The sequence below is a fragment of the Miniopterus natalensis genome, chromosome 2, assembly GCF_054644295.1.
Source record: "Miniopterus natalensis isolate mMinNat1 chromosome 2, mMinNat1.hap1, whole genome shotgun sequence".
Classification (NCBI taxonomy): domain Eukaryota; kingdom Metazoa; phylum Chordata; class Mammalia; order Chiroptera; family Miniopteridae; genus Miniopterus; species Miniopterus natalensis.
In genome coordinates, this window is record NC_142082.1 from 44220976 (window position 1) to 44245031 (window position 24056).

Genomic DNA, 24056 nt, shown 5'->3' on the forward strand with positions numbered 1-24056 from the left:
AACCTTTGATGAGTAAACATCCTGAAAGATAAGATACTGTGTTGTTGATAGACAGCAATAAAAATAAGTCTTCATATGAACAAATGTCTACCATATATATTTTTTTTTATCTCAGCTACTACAAGACTTTAGTGGATTATATGAGTAAATCAGAACTGCTGTTCTTCAGATAGAAATGACAAGTATGTGCTTGAATAATGCCAAAATGTGAAAATGACATCTTGAAAGGGAACTATAAAAAATAAGTAAGCCATTTTTGTCCTTTAATTTTGAGCAAACAGTACTTCTCTTCTTAACTACATTTAAAATTTAATATATACTTGTATTCAATATATATCAATTGTATTTTTAGCTATAATTATACATGGGCTTGTATTATTCAACTAAACTATTTAATTTTGTATTAATTACTTCACAAGTTTTGTCGACCTCAAAATGATTCCTCCAATACTCTCTTTTTGGTTTTTAGACTTGTCTCTTCCTTTGATATTATACCTCCTTGCTTCAAATGCCACTTCCACAGTAATGACTTAGTCAAACTGCTCATAGTTGATAACTATAAGCCATAATAATCTCAACTTAATCATTTCCTTTTCCAATCTCTATAGTCTTTTTAAAATTTTTATTGAATTTATTGAAGTGATATGGGGGATATATAACTGAAAGCAACATATGAACAAACAAGACCAATGAACCAACAAAAACTCCTAAACATAGGTAACAGGTTAGTGGTTACCAGAGGGACAGCAGGGTGAGAGGGAGGTAGTAAAGGGTAAAGGGGGTCAAATATATGCTGAGGGAATGAGATTTTTACTTTGGGTTGTAAACATATCATGCAATATACTTATGATATATTATAGAATTATATACTTGAAACCTATGTAATTTTATTAACCAATGTCACCCCAATAAATTTGATAAATTTTTTTTAAAAGACCCATTCCTAGTCCTTAGAATTAAAAAAATAAATATTTTGAAAGTAATGTGTGTGTGTGTGTGTATATATATATATATATATATATATATATATATATATATATATATGAGTGCATATGCTAATTATGTCCAGACACTTTTCTTTAAATGTGGACCAGTTTTAATCCACAGTAACTTGGACTTTAATGGGACCTTCAACATCTGCTTACAGAGCCAAAAGAGAAAATGCAGAATTTGAGAGATCACAAAACACAGTTACAAAGACCATGACCTAGACACCTGACCTGCTCCTCCAGAGATTACATGAAGAACTCAATCTAGGATAAGGTACTGACTCAAAAGTAGTAAATATTTAGACACTTCAGATACTCCTTCCAGGAGAATCATAAGAATCCAAGGCTAATCCTACCTGGACTAAGAAGTAATGCTTGTCTGATTTGCAATAAAGACCCAGGCTATCTGAACAGCAAAATCCCATAGAGTGTCCCATAAATTGAGGATCACACATTAGGTTTTATAATTACCAACCAAGGTAGGGATGATTGTGTTAGTGAGGAAAACCTGTGTCCCTCACAGCTCCTGGCAACAGAGAGTAAAAGAAAATGTCACTAATACTGCTGGGTTTTTGGTCAGTCTCAAAGATTGTACCATAAAATAAGCTCATTCATATCCAAAAGGGAGGCAGGGGAGGTCCTGCCATCTAAAGAAGAGAACAAGTTGTAGAGGCAGAGTGCATCAGCCACACTTAGAATCAAGATAATATCCATTCAATGTTGACACTTCCTTTGGTGGGCACACAAGTTGGGTGGTGTTGGGGAGTGTAGTCACGTACGGATGTATATTCCCAGATCTTATGGAGAAGTACTGATCCTGTTGGGAGCTACGTTATGAAAGCTAGACTATACAGAATTAAAATTATAGTGTGAAAAAGAAAAAAAAAAAATTAAAAGTAAGGTGCTTTTTATCTTCTAATAACCTTCCAGTCTTTACTGGTTTTTGTGATGGGAGGAACTATGTGCAGCAAAATACCTGACCGCACAGGAAGCTGGAGGCTGTGGAGCTACAGATCAGCTTGAAGAACTATGACCCTCAAAAGGACATATGCTTTTAGGTACCATCTGGCTTAAATCCACTCCCTGCCCCAACTTCTCCGTGTGTGTCCAAGGGTCCCAGTGGCACTGTGACCTGAAGCCAAGGCCATGGATATCCCCCACATGTACATCAATATGCTGAAGAAACTCAACAAGTAAAAGAAAGTGGTCAAGAAGCTGGCCAAGAAATATACCTTTTTGGCTTCAGAATCTCTGATCAAGCAGATCCCATGCATCCTGGGTTCAGGCCTACATATGGCTGGCATGTTCCCTTCCTTGCTGGCCCATAATGAGAGCATGGTGGCCAAAGTCAATGAAGTGAAATCCACAATCAAGTTCCAGAAGAAGACTGCGCGGTGTCTGGCAGTAGTTGTTGGCTATGGGAAGATGAGAGATAATGAGCTGTGGACAACGTCCATGTAACTGTCAATTTCCTGATGTCGTTTCTCAATAAGAACTGGCAGAAGGTACTGGCTTTATACTTCAAGAGCACAATGGGCAATCTCCAGTGCCTGTACTAAAGCACAGTTTAATAGACCATACTGCTGTTAATAAATAAATACCTTCAATTTCACACCCCTGACACGTAGGTATATTAGGGATGATTGTGTATGACTTACTAATAGCTGAAAACAAGTCCTATCAAAAGCCTTTTCATAGATGCTGGCATAGTTGAAAAATAGGACAGATATCACAGTTCTTTGTGATAATATCATTGCTGGAATGCTTTTAAGCATAAGTGCACCAACCAATGGTAGAAATGATGAGGACATGTAAGAGTCACTACAAACACTTGTCTTTAAATGAGAATGTTCACTTTTTGAGAATACAGGTGAGATAAAGCGATACATAGAGAGAGTGAGAGTTAGAGCTTGAGAGTAAGTTATATGTATATCTTATCACTTACTAGGTATTTAGTCATCTATCTTGGTGGTCCAGTGGCCTCATCACAGGGCTAAAGTCATTATTAGTGACGATCCATAAGTTTATGTGAAGATGTATTTCAGTTTGTCTCAAGAGAACGTGTTTCAAGATGGCATATCCTAGGGTCAGATCTGGATTTCAGCCCAACATGAATATCCAGTGTTTTGTGCAATTAGATGCTAATTGTCACTATGGTAAATTGCTATAGCATTTTACTAGATATTCTATATTGAAAGTGGGTTTTCTCAGTGAATTATGCTTTCTTATCAGGTGACAAGTTTCGTAGGCAAGATTCTTTGGTACCAGTAGTTTAGATAATATATGAGTGGTACATGTTCTGTAACTTATGAGGGTGTTGCCACCTCTTCTTGAAATTCACCAAGGCTTTACAAACCTGGGTTGGCCCCTAGTAGGTTGTGCCATTTTCACTTCTCAATGGAGGACATTAAAGCATCAGGGCTCTGAGTTTCCCCCTCATTCAAGGCCCAATCATCTTTAATCACTGCAGTGTGAGCAGTTTCCTCAGTGGGGGTCACCATCATGATGTCCTCAATGAAAAGGAACATTTCAATACCTACCAGCAGCTTGTATTGTGTTAAAGCATGTCTGACCCACTGATGACATATTGTGGAATAATTCTAATAGCTTTGTGAAAAGAGTGCTTGAATACATTGCAGACTTTACCACATGGAAGTCAATTGATCCTGAGCTTTTTCTGGAAGAACACACACAAAAAAATGTTGGCAATTCTAAGGCTTCATACCAGGTACCATAATAGCAGCTGTTTGTTCAGTCCCGGTGATGACATCAGCCTTTGGCTGTGCAGCAGTAGTCCTTTTCCTGCTTCAACTTTGATATTCCATAAAAGGGGTCCAAGTATAAGTGATGTCCATTGTCAGTGGAACAGTTTCACACAGGATTCCTGCCTTTATTAAATCTTTTGTAAGAAGACCAAATCCTTTTTCTTCTCTTATGCTAAGTATATAATCTTGATAAGCTTATGTACTTATCAAGTATACCATAGCAGGTACCTGGAAATGCACTACAAATATAATTATGAAATCCATCAGCAGGAGTTAACAGATTGTGTCCAACTAGCAGGTCTGCATGCTTGAAATGGGCCTATATAACCCACATATTTATGTCAAATATAGTGCTTATCAAATGACTGTCAATTTCAATCCATTCGAAGAATCCAGAACCCCCCAGATAAGTGTAGTCACTATCTCTTGGTCCAAAATAATGCCATTTCATAATGCTGAAAGGAGAATTTGTTTATCAAGGTACTACCAAGCCCGGGGAATAGTAGATATCTGAGCTTCCATACAAGCAAGCCCAGACTTGCCTGACAAACCTCAACTCCTGTTTTTTTGTGTGTTCTGGTGTGTTTTTTTCTGGTGTACGTAAGTTGGAGAATATAGTCAACAATCTGGTTCGGGGTAACAGGGAAATAGACTATATCCCTGATCTTCATTTTGCTTAAATGGACTCATTGCCATGTATGAGAATGTTCTATACCCAGAGCAAAGGCATAATGGGGCCCATTCAGCTTTTCCTTCTGAAGGGATATCCCAGGTTGCAATTCAAGGGTGTCTACTGCACAGATAGCTATGGTAGAGATTTCTTTCTCTTCTTAGAATTTAGAACTTTTACAAAAGTGATGAGAAGAATGCAGTGGATGAAGATTTACTCAAACATACCACCCTTGGCGGCCCTATGAACTAGGTTTCTATTACTGCCCTAAGAATCACTACCAGTTTAGTGTCTTAAAAACATTCATTCATCATCCCAGTTTTTGTGAGTTAGAAGGCTGGACACAAAACAATCCACGTGCTTCCTCTGCTTTGGATCTTACAAGATCTAAATTAAAGTGTCAGGAGGGCTGCAGATTCTTTTTTGAGGGGTCTAGGGAAGGATCAACCTCCAGTCTTTCAGGTTATTGGGTGGATTCAGTCCCCTGTGTTTTTGCTGGCCGTCAGCCTCTGCCTGACTTTGCTCCTAGTGGTGGTAACACCACATCATGGCAGATCCACTCACTTGCTTTAGGGTTACCTTGGTTGTCACACAGCTTCTCCTTCATCTAGACCTTTGTATTTCAATTTAGCCAAATGACCTGCCACAGCCCGAGGCAGTGAATAGGTCTAAAGAAGCCCAATTTGAAATCATTTCCACTTCTAAAAAGCTGTAATACTGAGACTGTAGCATGGAACTCCCTCTGGTGATGCGTTCTCATGCAAGGTACATGTTCAGAAAATTAAGTTGTTCTCTTTTACTTCCAAAGCCACTTTATGATGCTAAACAGGAACTCTCCAGATATATTTTAGTTATGTATTTATTTTTTGATGGCTCTCTGTCATGGTCTGAAGTAGCAGCAATAGATAGTGACTTAAAGAGAGGAGGAGGTGACAAGAGAGGCCACCTCCCTTTTTGTTTTGTCTTTCTGTCAGTGTTGCCAGAGCAATAACCTTCCACCTTGGAAGTAGTATTTGATTCCAAGCTCCATTTTTCTGCTGCCCTGCCAGAACCATCCTCATCACCTCCCTTCAGAGGTACCAGTGCCAACTAGTGTCCTCTCAACAGCGGTCTGGGTCCCAGACGTAGGATCACAGAGCCCTTCCTCCACAGTCCTAGATCTGGAGATAACCATGTGCTTCCTTCGTTCACCCCAGCCCTAGGGTTACCTGAAACTACTTCAGCACTCCTTTTTTCCCTTTCAGTTCTCTGATATGTTTAACCAATTACCAATGCAATACAATACAGTATTAAGTTATCTTTGTTTAATAATTAATGTGGTTCCTGTTTTTTTGACTTAATCCCCTTTTACTTGTGATGGAGGGGTAAGGTAGTGCTACCATTGGCTGGAAGTCTTGCTGCCGTCCACTAGCAGGGTCGATACAAGACATGGTGCAAAGAGATTGTGCCTGGCCAAGGTTTGTCTTTCTTCAACCACAACTGTGATTACTGCTTGCCTAAAGAAAATAAATTTGTGTATTTTATTTTATCATTTTATTTTATTATTTTATATTTTATTTTATTATTTTATATTTTTCATCACCATTTATCCCCTCTATACCCTCTTCTACCTCCAGCTACCCACCCCACCCCTGTGATAATCACAATGTTATCCATGCCCATGAGTTCTCTCTCTTTTTCCTTTTTGTTCAATCCCCCTACCTGCCCCCCAAAATACCAGAGCTGTTAGCTTGCTTTCTATCTATGAGTCTTTCTTTATTTAGCTTGGTAGTTCAGTTTGTTCATTAAATTTTACATATGAGTGAAATTATATGGTATTTGCCTTTCTCTGGTTGGCTTCTTTCACTTAGTATAATGTTCTCCAAATCCATCTGTGCTGTCTCAAAGGGTAAAAGTTACTTCCTTTTTACAGCAGAGTATAAATTTGTGTTTTAATGACTATCATGATACCTTCAAAATCAAGTGTGCTACGGATTTTTGACATATCCCAAATAACACAAAAACAATGTTTTATAAAAAGCAGTTTCAGATACTTTATTATAATATCATTTTCCTTATGGATGGATAAATTACCGAATGACAAATTTATACTTCACTAAAATGGGATCATCATCTACATTAGTTACATAATTTAAGTGTTTTAAATGTGCACCTGTTTGCTAATAAATAATCTCACCTTTTAAATATATTCAGATACAAAATTAGGGAGGTCAAATGTTTTAAAAGAAAAGCAGAGCAAAGTTTTGTTTTTTTGTTTTTTTTGTATTATCCAAATTGACTTTCAAAAGTTGCACTTATTATTAGACTTAGTTTTCCAGATCTTTTATATTCCACTAAATAAATGGTTTGCTATTATAGAAAGTAATTTATCTGTTAAAATACCACTTACTGACATTGTCTATTTCTAAAATAATTGTACAAGTAGTTTTGAATAAAAGCATTTCCAAGTGCAATTATTAATACTGAACATTTATCCATTTGGAATGGCATTTTTTTTAAAGCACTGTGTAGAATGCAAGTATGGCATTTCAGCTATTATTAGCCATGTTGTAAATTACAAGCAATAAAGTTTAATTATGTCATATTTATGCAAAATAAGGTATTTGAACATACCTACAAAAATCTTCACATTATAAAAAAAATCAAAGTTATTTAGAGCAATCTGAATTTCTCTTTATTTCAAGATATGTTAGAAATAAGAATGGAAATTTAAATTGTTTCTTTAGCATGCAAGGCAGATATGTAAGTAGTCATTATGAGCTTGCATGAATTGCTACTTTGAATATTTTACTTCTAAGAAAATAAATACTATATAAATATGCACACACACACACACACACAAGCAAAATTCACTTTCCTATTTAATTATATCTCCTGTCACATATTTGATTACAAATCTCAAGACATCTCAGTCCCCCAGCACTATTATGGATAAGGGCAACTATAGGTTAACTTCTTACTGGCTGAGAAAAGAGATACACATACAGACAAGCATGCAACTGGGAATTTGTGCCCACTCAGACAGCAGGGAGCATTGGCCAGAGTGGTGCACAGATTCTCCCTGCTGTCAGACCACAGATCCTATTTATTCTTTGACTTGCTTGTTCACTCTTCCTTTGATGATCTTCCCAGACTGGCTAGATTCTGTAGTCTTCTCGCCAATAAGGGTAGACAGCCAATTAAGGTATTATGGACTAAGGATATTTTTTTAGAACTTAGAATACCATCCATATAAACCTGGAATAGAAGTTTATTCTTCTGATATAAAATTAGGTACTAATTGCACCCCGCCTCCACAAAAAAATTTTTGTGCTGATCTTTACATGAATTTAGTGAAAGTTCCTAAAGGTCATTAATTAAAGGGACTTAAGTTTTAAGTTCCTTTAGAGAAAAGGAGAAATGACAAGAAAAATAGTAATTACTTGTTCAGAGTGCTCAAATAATTGCTTGCCCTTTGTTAGCATCAAGTCAGAAAACACAAGGACACCTATGTTTTCTTTTCCCCCAAGTCTATTTTCATTGGTTGAATTTATCTTAAATATTTATTTCTGAATTTAAAGAAGAAAATAAATTACCAATTCAAAAATTTAGTTATTTAATCTTACTTGTTGGGCAGGTCAAGTGTTATTTGAAATTGATCTTTGAATTTTGATGAAATCTGCTTTCCTGGCATACACTGAAAGTGAATGTGCATAAAGGTCTTTATTCCAGGAGGAAAAACAATCATAAGGATTTTGTTTTGTTTTTTAAATTTACTTAGGTATAAGATTCCAGCAAAGCCTCAACCATATCTGAATAATATTAACACTCTTAGTCACAGCTGAAGTCACCACCTGCATGCTACAGCACCTTAGGAAATCCATGTTCAGTCTTCAACCACAATTTGGAACCAATTGTTTTATCTCTGATTTATTTCTCAGTTCCTGAACCTGGTATCTGCATCTTCAGATTCATACTCTTATAACACCTTTCCTCAACTTGATGATTTTTACTCTTTGAATGTCTGTCTGCTCTTATTTTATCAGTCCCAATCAAACACCACCCCACTCCCCAGTGTCAACCCTAGCCAAGGATGTCCAGTCTACAAATTGTTGGGGAAATAGAATTAAAGCCAAAATCTCCTCCCAATCCAGAAAACCTCTCCACCAAGTTGGAAGAGAAAAAAAGCAGTTTTATTATTAAATAAGCATTCAACCACAATGTGATATGTATCCTGGGCAATCCATTAAGAGATTGCAAAGACCTAAAGAAATCTCACACATTCATATAGCCAAGCAAATACAACTCATTACATACAAACTCTCAGAATAATAACCGGCCAAGTCAGAGGACTTGACAGCATCATTGGCCACACATAGTTTATCCTAACTGCACCTGGTAATAGGAGTGAGGAAGAACAAACTATTGTCATCTCTATGACAATAGGTAGTTTTGCACTTTGAAACAAAGTATTACTGAAGTTAGACTCCTACCTTCCCACAGAAACTGGGAGATAGGGGTACTTATCTGCCTTAATGATTACCTTTCAAAGAGGTAGTTTCCAGGTCTGTCACAAAGACATTCCAGAGCCTTAAAACTGGGAGGGGGCCCCTTTTATTTCCAAATGGGAGATTTTTTTTCCTATTAGTATTTTCTCTTATAGTACCAGCATTGAGGCCATGGATGGCTTATTCAAGGGCAAAGGCTGAATGATAGGATCCTCAAAGATTTTCTGGTTTGTGAGTATTCAGGAAAAGGGTTGTATTTTCAATAATTAACTAACAACTGTCTAATGGTAAAGTGGCCAAAGGGATGGAAATGATCTTCTGTACCTTACAGAATATTGTGCACAGTTTCATTGTAAACATCTAATTTGGAAGATGAAAAAGAACAGTATAAGCCTAGACAATTTCCCTAAGGAACTCTTAATACATTTCCCCTTTTGCAAAAGAAATGAAAAAGACATTATCTTACTGTAAGGAATGAGGCAGGACATTTTATTTTCAAGTGTGTTGGGTGTGCATATCTTCATATTGGCTAGCATGATCTGTCCAGAGAAATATTGATTTACGTATTACTAAATTTTAAATCTCTAAGAAACAGAGGTTTCTTGATCCAGAATAACTTCAGCCTTCTCAGTTTTTTGACTGGCCTTAAGGCTATTTGGACCAGGGAAAAGGAAGCCCCTACTTTATATGAAAGAGTTACGGTGTTTTTAATAACAGGCTTGATCTTTAAGGCAACAAATGCAAGGAATGATTTAAAACAGGGGGAACAATATTATGTGTTTGGTGTTTGCCTAGTTTATAAATGATGAATAAATGGAGGTCCAGCAACAGACAAGGTAACACTATTGTGTCTATCTCCTGCTCTCCCTAAGGCTCTCTTTTCTTGCACATGGGACATTTTCCTGTACCTTTTTATTCTAAGTTCATTTTCACCTTAGGGCCTACACAGATTATGCTCCCAGCAAGTAATGCTCCCCCTCATATCATTTAGCCCTTTGCTCAAATGTTAGCTCCTCACCAAGCCCACCCTTACTAAGTAGTTTTTCCATCATCTCACAGCACGTTGCTTGCCCTGCATTTGTCTCCACAGCACTTATTCTGACCAGAACCCCCATTTTAAAATATATTTTGTCTCTTCAGTTAAATTATAGAGTGCATGATAACATAAACTTTGTATATCTTGTTCATAATGTACCTGGGAAATATTTCCCAGAACAGATCAGGGAAATAAAAAGTACTCAAAAACAACTTGAAAGAATAGGTATAAAATATGAATCCTGAGAATTAGGAGGAACATTTATAGGAGTGGTCAAAATTGTTGATTTCAGTATTTTAATTGTGCCCACATGTAAAAACTGAGCTTTTGACAACACCTTTCAATACCTGTTGTTGTAGAGTATTTAATACAATTGAATCATGTAGGTGAGATAAGAGAACAGAAATAAGCTCCCAGAAGCTATTCTACCACATCCACTCTGCTCTTTGTTGCAATTTGAGTGTAGGATTATATTAATACTGCAGCATATGTGATCATGTAATGAGAATTGTCAGTTATCTGTATTAGTTTTTAAATTGCAAATATTACTATTTAATAGTCTGATATTTCTCTTTTTGTTGTAAATATTTAGAATCATGTAATCTTTCTCTAAGCATTTAGAATAGTGTCAGCCAAGTAATAAGTATTCAGTAAGTACTTGTCACCAGAGTGAAGGAATAAATGGATGAATGAACAATTTTTTTCTATGACAAATTAGAGTTTATACAAGCCCAAAACAAACACTGACATGATGCAAAAGAATATCAGACAATTGGCTTTAAATATCTAGATGGGCTAACAGATAGACCACAAAATAAAAATGTGAATGGTTTGTTGACATTTCGTTTTTATTTACATGAAATCATGTATTAGATTAATCTGTGAGTCAATCAGTCAATAAGTATTCAATGAGCAACTTCTAATAACCAAACTCTCTATGTACTGGATATGCAGCAGTAATCAAGGGAGAAAAAGATACATAGACTCAACACAAAGACATGCATGTTTTCCAAGCTTCACTGACAGAGGTATTTCTAGTTTCCTGCTATCTGATCCAGGACACTCACACACACATTATAATACTTTAGACCAAACAACTGTTGTTTAACCTAACACATTTTTCCTTTCTTTTTAATCCATTTATAACTTATAATGAAAATAAAAAACTAAGCAGTCTTTTACATTCTCTGAATTACACATATCTATCAATCCTTCAATCTACACGTTCCCAAATTTTGATTAATAAGAAGCTGTAGAGAAAAACTGGAGTATGTGAAAATAGCTATAAAAGATAAAGTGTAATAAAATCCTTTTATCTGTAATTAGATGTTTAAATTTCTAATGGTGTTTCTTAGTAAAGATTTCAGAAGAAAAATAATGTATTATACTAATCAATATCTTAAAACGTTCTTGGAATAATTTAGAATAAGTACCGTTATTTTTTGAAACCACATTTTAAGGTTATAACAACAATCAAAAAACCATCTTAGGAACAATCTGATGGTCTTTGTAAATCCACTGGCAGAGTGAATCTTGCTGTAGTGAGCACAGTCTTATAGAGTAATTGATAAGAGAAATTGAATTAATTAGGAAAGCTGCAGGAGTTAGGTCTTTATTATGCAACATACTTTCTTTTTCATATTTTATGTCACTTCTTAGATATTTTTTATAAACTGATAGAGCTATTTGAGAATAAAACATGAAATTCTCCTTTGGGGACCAATAACATAATGGCATTAATGTGTTAAACTGACTTCAGCCAGGATAAATTCAAGCCTCAGCAAAAGGAAGATATATCAATGATGCCAGTGACTGCAAGAAAAGCAGCAGCATCTATAATATATATCATGTGCCATGAATTTGACTATTTAATAAGACAAGGCACAGATACAGAAAACATCAAATTTAGGTTTAACACTCTACCCTTCTTCTATTGATTCTTAAAATATATTTAACCATTCAATTCCAGCATGAGATTTTGACATTGTTTTTTTGCAATCATTATAGTTTTCTGTAAAACCATAATACAAACTAAATAATACTTAGTACATGTTCAACACTTACTATTTATTAATCACTGAGCTAAACTCTTTATGTACATTATCTCATTTAGTCCTGGAAACAGGCCTGTAGCAATATTTATTAACCTTTTGTTTTTACATTAAGAAATGGAGGCTTAGAGAGTTAAAAGTACTTGTAGGTCACCTGTCTGTTCAATGGTTTACCTGCTCTGAAGACTCAGCTTTAAAGCATTCTATGTCAGCTGGTCTATGTATCCACAATTTCAGTTTTGTGTTTGTCATTTTGTCAACTCCTTCAAACAATTAAAAATTAACACGTGCAATTGATAATAACATGTGATTACATCACTATGGTGGGCACTGGGGAAATAAAGATTAATTAGACTTAATTACTATCTTTAATTAATTCTCAGACTGGGGTAGACACACTTTTATGCAGGTAATTATACTATAGTGATCATGGAGGCATAAAGTGTTATATAAGCAACAAATGAACAGTGTACAACTTTCTCAGGCACAGCAGGCTTTGATAGACTGCCTAGGTAGGGAGAAATGGCATGCCCACAACCACATTAACCTGGGTGGACATGGCAATGGGGACACTGCTGGTCCTTGCTAGATCCACTTTGGACAAGGTAGCCACCCCAGTTTGTGAAAGTTTTGGTTCAATGCTGCCCTTTCCTCCAGTGACCTGGCCTTGTGCCTTGCCAAATATTATCCCCTGGAGGCTCTACCCACCCCAACTGCTGCAGGTAGACCTCCTTAGCCAATGGCTTAGTGATGCATAGGATATACATTTCCCCACCTTACTTTAAGGGGGAGTAAGTCTGTAGTACAAATTGTGCTCCATAGCTTTTGGGTGGTTTAAGCTAATTAGTCCCTAGTTAAGAACTCATTCTTGCTTAGCTTTTCTTTCCATGCTCTGTTCTGTTTCATTTACTCCCCTCATTCTGAGAGTGTCCCTTTAAATCATTTGAACACGAGTTTTCATTTCAGTCTCTGCTTCTAAGTAACCCAACCAAAGACTTAGAGTGCCACAGCCAAACAGTACAGAGAGTTCGGATTTTAGTGCGTGGGCAGGTTAGTAGCAGAAGAGGAAAAGGTGAAATAGCTGAATAAAGGAGGTAGGTAAGTAACAATTGCAAACTTACTTGCAAATAGGTCTTGTGTGTGTGTGATCACAAGATCCTTGAAAGTAAGAATATCATCTTCTTCATTTTTATATCGCTTCCTGTTATATCCCTTCAAGTTAGATTGGTCCCACATGGATCACATGTACCACACCTGGAGCCGTGTACTTTACATAGTGGAGATTATGAGAATTTTTGAATAAAAATGTGGGATTCTAAATGTGACAAAGATCCTGTCAAATTGTACTTATCAACCCCTGTGTTTGACAAAACATTTTATGTAAACATTTTTATCAATTTTCCCTGATATGTTCAAACATATTCAAAGATAAATGTCACAACAAACAATTATATGCTATTTGGACATGCTATTATTTGAGTGGAACATGGCAAGTATAATAGTGCATTTGTCACAAAATCCAACTCAAATTGATTTAAGCAATAAGGGGAATTATCATATTTAAATGGAAATCTAAGAATTGTAATTTTATCAGCTCTGTCTTAATTCGGGTGTCACACAAGTCATCAGAAACAGCTTCCTTTCTCTTTATCTCGTGCTTCTGTTCATGTGAGCTTTTCTCCAGCAGCAAATAAATTGTTGCCCTGTCTCAGTTCTAAATCCCCCTAAGCATCAAGCTAGCAAAGCAAGAGAGTTTCTATTTTAGAATATTTTCTTTATTTACTTTGCTTAAAATGTGGATAATATGTCTCATCCTGAAATAACCATGGTGACCAGGAGCTAGTTCTATATAAATTCACTAAGATTGTGTCATCTGTCATCTAACATTGTTTTTTTATTAGACTAAAAAAAAAAAATGTAGATAGAGGATTTGGTTCTTGGCTTGTCTAAATGTGGGTCACAGTTAGTTGGTGCCAGGGACAAGAAGGGACCCTTCTTGTTCATATGGACTGTGAGAGTGGGAAGACAATGGGAAGGCGTTTCCAAAAAGGAATTAAGGATGATAGGTAGGACCAAACCAAAATATTCTGTCATAGAAATGGCATTTATGGTGAATAATTTAATATTTAGCCAATGCACTAAAAATGCACCTAGAAATAATGCTAAATTACAGAAAAGAATTAAATTAATAGTTAAAAATAAAAGTATGCTTTAAAACTTTATACAAGCAAATGAAGATTTGTAAAATGTTCAATGGAGCATTTCCTAACAAAACTTAAATAACTAGAATGATAAACTAGCTCTAACACTGAAATTATGTAAAGGTATAAAACATGTTCTATGGATACACCAGTTTTGAATTAATTAATGAGATTATTGTATGTAATCACTGACTAATATATCCTTTGGTATTAGCATTTTTATTATTAATAAAATAGTTACAGAAAAAATATATAAAATAAAATATAGTTTAATTGACATTTGTGAAGTGAATACTATCCTAACTAATACTAGTTCAAAAAATAGCACTTTGCCAGCCACCTATGAAGAGCATCCCTGTATCCTGTCCCAACATCGTATCCTTCGTTTTCTATCCAAGTAGTCACCACTCTGTCCTTTGTAGTCATCTTTTGACATTTTTTATCTTTCTTACAACTTATTTGTTGATAACCATTTGTCTGTGTACATTATGTATGGCAGTTCAGTTGAATATAAAGTCCTCAGAATATATAATTTTGATTTCCTTAAATATTTTACTTAGCCTTCTCCTGCTTTATATATTCAAGAGCATTATATTGAAACATTATTTGAAGTTCTTTTGATCACCCAATTGCTTTTCATTTCCATTATATGTGTGTGTGTTTGAATTATAACATTAATATGCTTTTTGTCTCCCTTGCTTTGTTTTCATCTTTAAGAACTCCTATGACCCATGCATAGGGCCATCTTTGGATTTACTATTTGTTGCTTTTCTTATACTTGTTTATATTTGTATTCATTGTTCTTTTTTAAATATACTTTTTCAAAAATAATTATGGAGTAACAGAAAATTTGCAAAGGTAATACAAAAAATTTCTACATACTCTTTCTCCAGTTTCCCCTAGTGTTAACAACTTTCATAATTTTATTACATTTGTCAAATTCTTTAAATTAACATAAGTATAATAACTATATAATAAATAAATATAGTAACTATGGTATATCCATATTCAAAACACTAATGTGTGTTTTTTTTTCCAGGATACAATCCAGGATTCTACATTTCATTTGGCCCCATAAATGTTTTTTAAGTAAACTTTAAATTTTGGAACAGTTTTAGATTTATAGAAAACTTGAAAGAGAGTACAGAGAGTTCCCATATACCCCACACCCAATTTTCTATATATTAACAGCTTACATTAGTATAGAATATTTGTCATAACTAATGAGCACAATATGACATATGGTATAGGGCAAAGGTAGGTTTACAGTTGCGAGTATGTGAAACACAAAAGTTTATTCTTGTAATGTTATTTATTAATTATTGTATTATTTTCCATACTAACAACTATTAACCTTCTTTTGCCCCACTCTGTATTATTATTGAGAAAGGCAGTGTCTTCCATGCAGTTTTTCAACCTCCACTTGACCACAGAAAAAGGGGTCTGGGCTCTGGGAACTTCCTTACCAAGAGATAAAGAGGAGCCCACCTGGTCTTTGCTGGTCTTTGCACTGTCTTTATCACCTTGTATGAGGATATTTTTTCTGTTTCAATCACAATGAGTACTCCTTTGTTCTGTTTGAGCATGAACGTCAATGGGTCTCAGACATGCGCCCGGATTTCACTATATCAAACTCCACAGGGGTGAGATGGGGTCCTTCCATGGCAGCAAGAGAGGGCTGCACATAGACAATTTTCCTGGGCCACAGAGAGAGAACTGCTAGCCATGAGGAAGCTAAGCTCCCTATTAAAACTGATCTTATTCTGTCTCTTCTATATGTCAGTGAAGCATTGCTCCTCTCAGTGCTTTATCATGCTGTGTTTTTCTTGATAACTCTGATACCCAGGTAGACACGTTTGGACTTCATTTCCCCGTGGGTGGCAGTGTGATAATCTTTGCTATTCTCCACGTGGAGTCTTCCCTTGGAATCAAAAACTGATGCCTGGTATCCTACTTGACAATCACTAACTAAACTCAATTCTTTTCAAAATTTTTTGAAATATTTAGAATGTGTTTTTGCTGTGCCAGGATTACAGAATGTACCAAATTACATTTAGGGATCATGTCATCTTAGACTCCTCTTAGCTGCAAAAGTGTCTGAAACTTCTGTTGTTTCTGATGACCTTGACAACTTGATGAGTATTGGATAGGTATTTTGTAGATTGTAGCTGAAATGGGATGAGTTTGATGCTTTTCTCATGATTGAACTGAGGTTATGGTTTATTGAGAGGAAGACCACAGAGGTAAAGTGCTTTTCTCACTGTATTATACAAAGGGTACACACAGTCAACATGACTTATTATTGTCAATGTTAATCTTGATTACCTCACTGATTAGGGTTTTTTCCCCTCTAAAGTTACTCTTTGTTCTCTCTTTTCATAAAGTACACAGTGGAAAGAAGTCACTTCCCAACTTTAATGAGTGGGAAGCTAAAAGCTACCCGTCATACATGATTTGAAATTATTCTGCACAGGAGATTTGTATATTCAATTATTTACATAGATTAGTATAGATTTATGGATATATACTTTATACCTTGGGTTACAATCCAATACTACTCTATTTTGTTGTTAAATTTTTTCAACTTTAGCCTCTTGCTGTTCTTTAACTGATTTCTTTGTTCCTTTGATATTTTTTGGTAATTATTTTCTTATTTTCCGTCACTGAAAAATACTCCAGATTTATATTGTATATTCCTTGTCCCGGTCCAAAATTGTCATTTTTTTTTTTGGAAACCCTGGTTCCTTTAACTAGGCAATTATATCAGAAACGGAAGTATATGCACTGGATGTGCTTGTTGCTGCTGGGATGTCATTGCTTCTCCACTTCCTACACTAGGAAATATATATGTGTATACACACATCCATAAACATTTTATAATGTCCATCTGCATGTATACTAACACAAGTTTATTCTATCTCTAGCACTAATCTATTACCTCTTGATCATTCAAGCTTATCTGTAATCTCTCACTCCAACAATAAGAAACTTGACTCTAGTATTATCTTTCATATATTTTGATTACAAGAATATGCATTACTCACATACTTCATTATATTACAGATGTGTGGATATGTTATTCACCCTTTATGAATTGAACAGTTTTATTTCCATGGATTAATTTACTTTCGTAGACTGTGGCACTTTTTTTGTTTTTTTTAAATAGTAGCTCTAATTAATATTTATTGTATTTTCATTAAGTGAGGTAGTAGATCATTTTAATAGAATATATGACCAAACTAATTTTTTAAAATATACATAATTTAAAGTTAAAATACCAGGTAATGATATTCATGAAATCTCTTCAAATGAGCTACATATATATATATTGCAAATATAATCATATTATATACTTTCAAAAGATAACTGGGGATTTTTGATAATCATAACTTACTGAAACTTAAGAACTTGAAGTGTAATACAATAGTAATATCTCATTAACTATGCAAATATATCTTTAATAGTGCCAATATATTAATATATATTTAATATTGCCTAAATTTTCTTGTGGATTAAGAAAGTTTGGCATTATTTGATTTAATAACATACCAAAAATTATTTTCTTGTGACCCTCCCAAGATTCACTGCTGAATATTTGCTTATACTACAGTTGACATAGTGTTATATCATTGCCTTTCAGGAGATTTGAGCCTATAGGTAGCCTGGATCTGTCAAAATGATTTTGATAAAAGCAGGTTTAGAGAAGTATTTTTTCTTTCTAATTCTCTTCAGCAGATGCTTCTGAAATGAATACACTCCTTGGAGATAATTAAACACAGTGGGCTTTTAAGACATAATTATTTGAAGATATATAACATTTTAAGATGGATCCTTTAAAATGATGTTATTTAAATTGTTACTTAGATCCTTTAAAATGGTATTACTTAGACTGGATTTTAGCATGATTTTGCATGCAAATCTATAAGATCTATTACACAAAAAAAGTGCACTAAATTTAGATAATTTAACAAATGAATTTGAGAAAATGGTTAGCAACACTAAATAGGTTCTTTTTTTAGCCTACAATGTTTAAATAATTCTTTTAACATCAAATTTACTTAAATATGTTGTAGTTGGTTACTTGTTTTATTTTTTGCTCATGATACTTAAAGGGTATCTTTTAATCAGAGTAAGCCATTCTTTGCAGAATATTATGAACTAATAAATGTGGAAGGAAAAACCAAATTAGGTAAATCACCAAAAACTAATGAAATACTAAGGAGAATAATATGAATGAGTACTAAAAATTTAGGACAAATATTAGTGAGAAAAATTACTCTTTGTAGTATGCTAAAGTTCATACAAAGATTACTTGCTTGTCATAGGGACAAAGCAGCTTCACTTTTCAGGAAGCCAGTTTTAAGCAACTGAAACCATGAACAAAATTAACTTTCTAAATCATGGGACAACCAGACATATTATACCTCCTAACTGATGTTACATGAAGTACACATTATATAAAACTTTTTAAAAAAACAAATGGAAAAGAAATAATTAATATATAGTGCTAATTTTCAGTTTTTAGACTATATAAGGGGCAGAAGAACATGCTTCACAACAAGATGGGACACAACAAGATATTTCAGAAATAAGGAAATTCTACAAGACAATGGGACCCAGACTTTCAGCAAGTCAGTGGTAGAAAAACATGGGTGGAGGTGATGCTCAAAATTAAAAGAAACTTAGGAGGCATAACCTCTCAATGTCTCATGTAAACTTCAAATTGAATATATGAATTAAAAAAACAAATATATTGTGTGTGGAGAAAAATCAGAAAAAAACTTTGAATATGAGCTGGATAATAGATGAAATTATTAAACTATTGCTGCTAATTTAGAATTAAATAATGATATTTTGATTATGTAAAATAACATGTATATTTTAGAGAGGCATAATGAAGTATTGAGGGGTAGTGTTGTGCAGAGACATGTTTTATAAAACTTCACCAAAAAAAGAAAAAATAGATTAAGCAAATATGGCAAAATATTAAATTATTATATTAAAGACATATATGTTAAGATTAATTATAATATTCTCTGTAATTTACATCTGCACATTTTAAAATAAAATGTAAAAAAGTAAACAAAAAAAAGTTAACATTATTTTTCTATCATTGGAGCTGATGAAACTTAATTTTCTCACACTTTAACCAATTATTTTCCTACTGAATTTTACTCTGAACGTTGATTGTAAAAAACAACAACACAGCATATGAACTTAAGAGCAAAGAAAAATGTTTATCTTTTTCTAATTAGATGTTTTCAGCACAGTGAGAACCAAAAAGTATAATTATGGGCATGCCATCTAAAGATACTTGACTCCCATTGGTACACAGAGCCAAGTTTAAACTGTAGAACTAGCTAATATACACATTGAAAGCAAAAATAGAATAAATCTGTTATTTAATTTGCATATTTGAAAAGCTGGAAAATAGCTATGTATGCCTTATCTGTTGATTGTAAAGAGTAAATGGATTGATAAATGTAAAGTGCTTATAACAATGCTTGGTACAGAATGACCTATAATCAGAATATTAGCCAGCATTACTTTACTAGGATCCATATTGTTCATTATCCATAAGGACAGTATTCTATAGGAAGAAGCAGAAATAATTCACAGGCCCAGATATGAATTAACTAAATAGGTTTTTCGCAAACTTGAAAAGAAGAAGGGGACCACGAATTACGCAATGAAGTAGGTTCTTCTTGGTTGCCTAATCAAAAAATTGTTAGATAAAAATAATCAGACAGAGGAGAAACAAGGTGGCAGCGTAGGTAACAGCTGCACCCGCCGCCTCCCGCAACCACATCAAAATGACAACTAAAATACGGAACCACCATCACTCAGAGCCTCCTGAGATCTGGCTGCACAGAAGCCCCACAACCAGGGAACTGAAGGAGCATTGAGACGGGGAGGAGGGGGCGGAGACGCGGGCGGATCGGGGCTGAATCCCAGAGACACAGCCGCGGGCCCACACCCGGTGCCACAGTTGAAACCTGGGAGGGAATCTCGGCGGTGGGGGTTTCCCAGAGGAGGGAGGGGTCCCAGCCCCACAGCAGGCCCCCAGCCCAGGGCTCAAGGGCCGGAAAGAGATGTCCCCACACCTTAGGCCATGAAACTAGCGGGGACTGTCCCTGAGGGTCTTGGAGGCTGCGGGAGCCCCAGCAGCTCCTCCTAAAGGGCCCGGCACGGACTCACTCGGACGCTCCCTCTGAGCCCAGCGCCGGGCAGCAGCCTGAAAGGACCTGGGACACTCGGGGGGGAACTAACCTGCCTGAAGTCGGGCAAGAGGTGGAGGGGCAGCTTCCTCCCAGGCAGAAGGGCTGGCGGAGGCCATGGCTCCTTTGGCGAGTCCTCCCCGCACACAGCCGGCAGGCAGGCGCCATATTTGAATCGCCAGCACCTGACTCACACCTTTGGCCCCGCCCCGTGATTCCCGGAGGCCCCGCCCCTCCCCACCTGCAGCTCATCCGGGCCATTTCCAGGGGCTTTTCTGTGCAAGTGGCCTCTCGAGCCTCATGCTTAGGACTTTTCTAAAATCCCTCAAACAAGCAGCAGCGGCCCCATATGGCTTGATAAGCAGCCCCAGGCCTGGCACTAGCGGCAGCTGCATTGGTTCATAGCCTGGCCTCTCCTGGACACCTCTAAGCTCAGCACAAGCAGCAGCCAACTACGGTTTGCTGTGTAGCTCATGCTGGGGGGCCCTGGGCAAGGCACTGGCACAGGCTGACTTTGCACCTCCCAGGAGGCCCCAGAGACAGTGCACCTGGTGGTCAGACTTGACCCCGCTGGATTACAACCCTACCACATCCATGAGTGACACTCAAGGGGTGCACTAGGTGAACACCAAGGCCCCACTGAAGTAAATCGGGCTCCATAGGGGTGTCTCCAGCACAGCAGCTCTCTGGCTGTAGTTGCAGCTGGTCCTCACAGCTGATTGGCCTGGGGGTCAGTTCCTCCCAGTGACGCCAACAGCAACCAAGGCTCAACTACAATAGGACAGTGCACACAGCCCACACAGGGGAGCACCTAGAAGGTCCAGCTCAGGTGACTGGGGAGGCTGAGCCACTGGGCCCTACAGGACACCTATACACAAAGCTGCTCTACAAATTCCAGGAGACATAGCAGCTCTACCTGATACATACACCTGGAAGCAGCCAAAATGTGGAGGCAAAGAAACATGTCACAAAGGAAAGAACAGAAGAAATCTCTAGAAGAGGAACTAAATGAAATAGATCCAAACAAGCTAACAGATACAGAGTTCAGACTTTTTTTATAAGGATGTTTAAGCAGACTCTTAGGGAAATAACTGAGAAAATCAATAACATAATAAAGTACCAATTTGAAATGAAGGCTACAGGAACTGAAATGAAGAATAATTTACATGGAATCAACAGTATTGTAGAGGACACTGAGAATCCAATCAGCAATTTGGAACATGAGGAAACAAAAAACACCCAACCAGAAGAGCAAAAAGAAAAAAGAATCCAGAAATATAAAAATAGTATAAGGAGCCTCTGGGGCAACTTCAAGAGGCCCAACATTTGTATTATTGGGGTGAGAGAGGGGAAGAAAGAGACCAAGGAATTGAAAACCTATTTGAAAAAATAATGACAGAAAACTTCCCCTACCTGGGGAAAGAAATCAACTTACAAGTTCAGGAAGTACAGAGGGTCCTAAACAAGAGGAACCCAAAGAGGCCCACAGCAAGACACATCATAATTAAAATGCCAAAGGTTAAAGAAAAAGAGACAATTTAAAAGCAACAAGAGAAAAGCAGTTAGTTACCTACAAGGGAGCCCCCAATCGACTGTCAGCTGATTGCTCAAAAGAAACTTTGCAGGCCAGAAGGGAGTGGCAAGAAATATTCAAAGTGATGAAAAACATGGAACTACAACCAAGATTACTCTACCCAGCAAAGCTATCATTTAGAATTAAAGGTCAAATAAAGAGCTTCACAGATAAGAAAAAGCTAAAGGAGTTCATCACCACCAGACCAGCACTACAGGAAAAGTTGAAGGGTCTTCTTTAAGAAGAAGCTAATGAACAAAAGAATCTGATGAACTAAATAGATCCAGAGACATTGACGCATGTAAAAGACAATCATATTTCAGAGGAAAGAGGGAAGGGGGGTGGAGGGTGGGAAGAGATTAACCAAAGAAGTTATATACATAACCCATGGACACAGTTAATAATGGGGTGAAGGCCTGGGAAGGGGGTGGGAGGGAAGTGGAGGGGATCAATTGGGGGGAAAATGGGATACCTGTAATACTAATAATAAAGATAAATTTAAAAAAAAGAGAAACAGTAAAAATATTAAAAAATTAAAATAATCAGACAGTAAATATATATGTAAATAACCTTGCTACTAGTCACTGATCACATGTTTTGATTTTCCAGAATTCCCTGATTTCTGGAAATCTTGTTTGGTTAATAACACACTAAGAAAATACTAAAATGTATTTTTCAAATGATAAGTTTTTCTAAATACTTAAAGTAAATAATTGTAGTTGTAATTAATATTTGTGTTAAATTATTTCTTTTTAGTTTTCATTTTTGTATATATTTTTATTATCAATTTTCTAAATAAAAGATTATCTGAAACCCACATCAAATCTCATATTTATAAAATATGTATTGTGGCACTTTTATTTTTCCAATAGTTTTTTAAGTAATCCTGCAGTCCCAATTTCTCTATTTTGTATTCACAATCTTGGCAGATTAACACACACACACACACAGATATATATATATATATATATACACATATATATATTTTTCAACCCTTGTGATTCAGCACACTGGTGTGCCGCAAGAGTTTTTAATGTATGTCATGTATCTCTGCAAAATCTGTAGGGTTATCATATTGCATACAAAATGATTTCTTTATTTTGACAGTGGAGGCATGCTCCAAAATGACTTCTATATACACTTTAAATTTTTCCAGCTGTTTTTCGCATCAGGAATCTGTTGAACCAAATTAATCTTACCTTTTCCTATTCCAAACACGTTAGGTTTATCTCTGTTTTGATATTCTCCCCTTGCACCACAATGTGTGTTTTATTTCAAGTCAATTTGTTGTATACACTACAGAGCCAATTTACATTATCACAGTCTACCAAGACCTCTCCTTCACCTAATACCTTATATCAGCAATTTTCAAGATTTTTCAACCCTTGTGATTCAGCACACTGGTGTGCCGCAAGAGTTTTTAAACATGAAGTACCCGACTATTTAGTCAGCGGCACTAATCTCATTTCCCTTGTCAAATAAAAAAAAAAAAAAAAAAAATGACAACAGCCAACACAACAATAGCAGTATAGCGTGAATGAATTAAAATTATACCTAATTTTTTTGTCAAAATGTACTATATTTTCTGGTGTGCCACAGAATTTTAGTAATTAGCTTATGTGTGCCGTAAGATGAAAAAGGTTGGAAATCGCTGCCATATATAGTAGCAGTTCCTGAACAAATATGAAAGCTTATCAGAGTGCAGGAGGGAGGATGTTAACTTCCACTTTCCACATTTCCATAGGAGAGGCTTCAGAAGTCACTGTTGTTCTCACTGACAGTATCATCAGGGAAACCATATCGTCCCTCTGCACCTCCACATTCGATTCCCCGAGTAAGAGAAACATACAATTTAATTAATGAGAGTTTACCATTTGTAGGATAATGTTTCCCATGGAGGGTTTTTCCTGCTTCCTTTAAAATTTTATGTAAGAAGTACTCTGGCCCTGCTGCCCCTCTGTCCAGGAAGATATTTTGGGGGGGAATCCACCATTATCTTACTTACTCATCTACAACTAGGCATGCATTTGATTTTGAAGTGGCAGGTAATAGCCCGAACTTTAGTC

At 36.0% G+C, this 24056-nt stretch overlaps 1 pseudogene; it reads left to right on the forward strand.

Moving 5' to 3' along the window:
• The first annotated feature begins 689 nt into the window (after positions 1–689).
• Positions 690–2548, forward strand: LOC107545869 (large ribosomal subunit protein uL1 pseudogene; annotated as a pseudogene).
• Positions 2549–24056: the final 21508 nt, after the last annotated feature.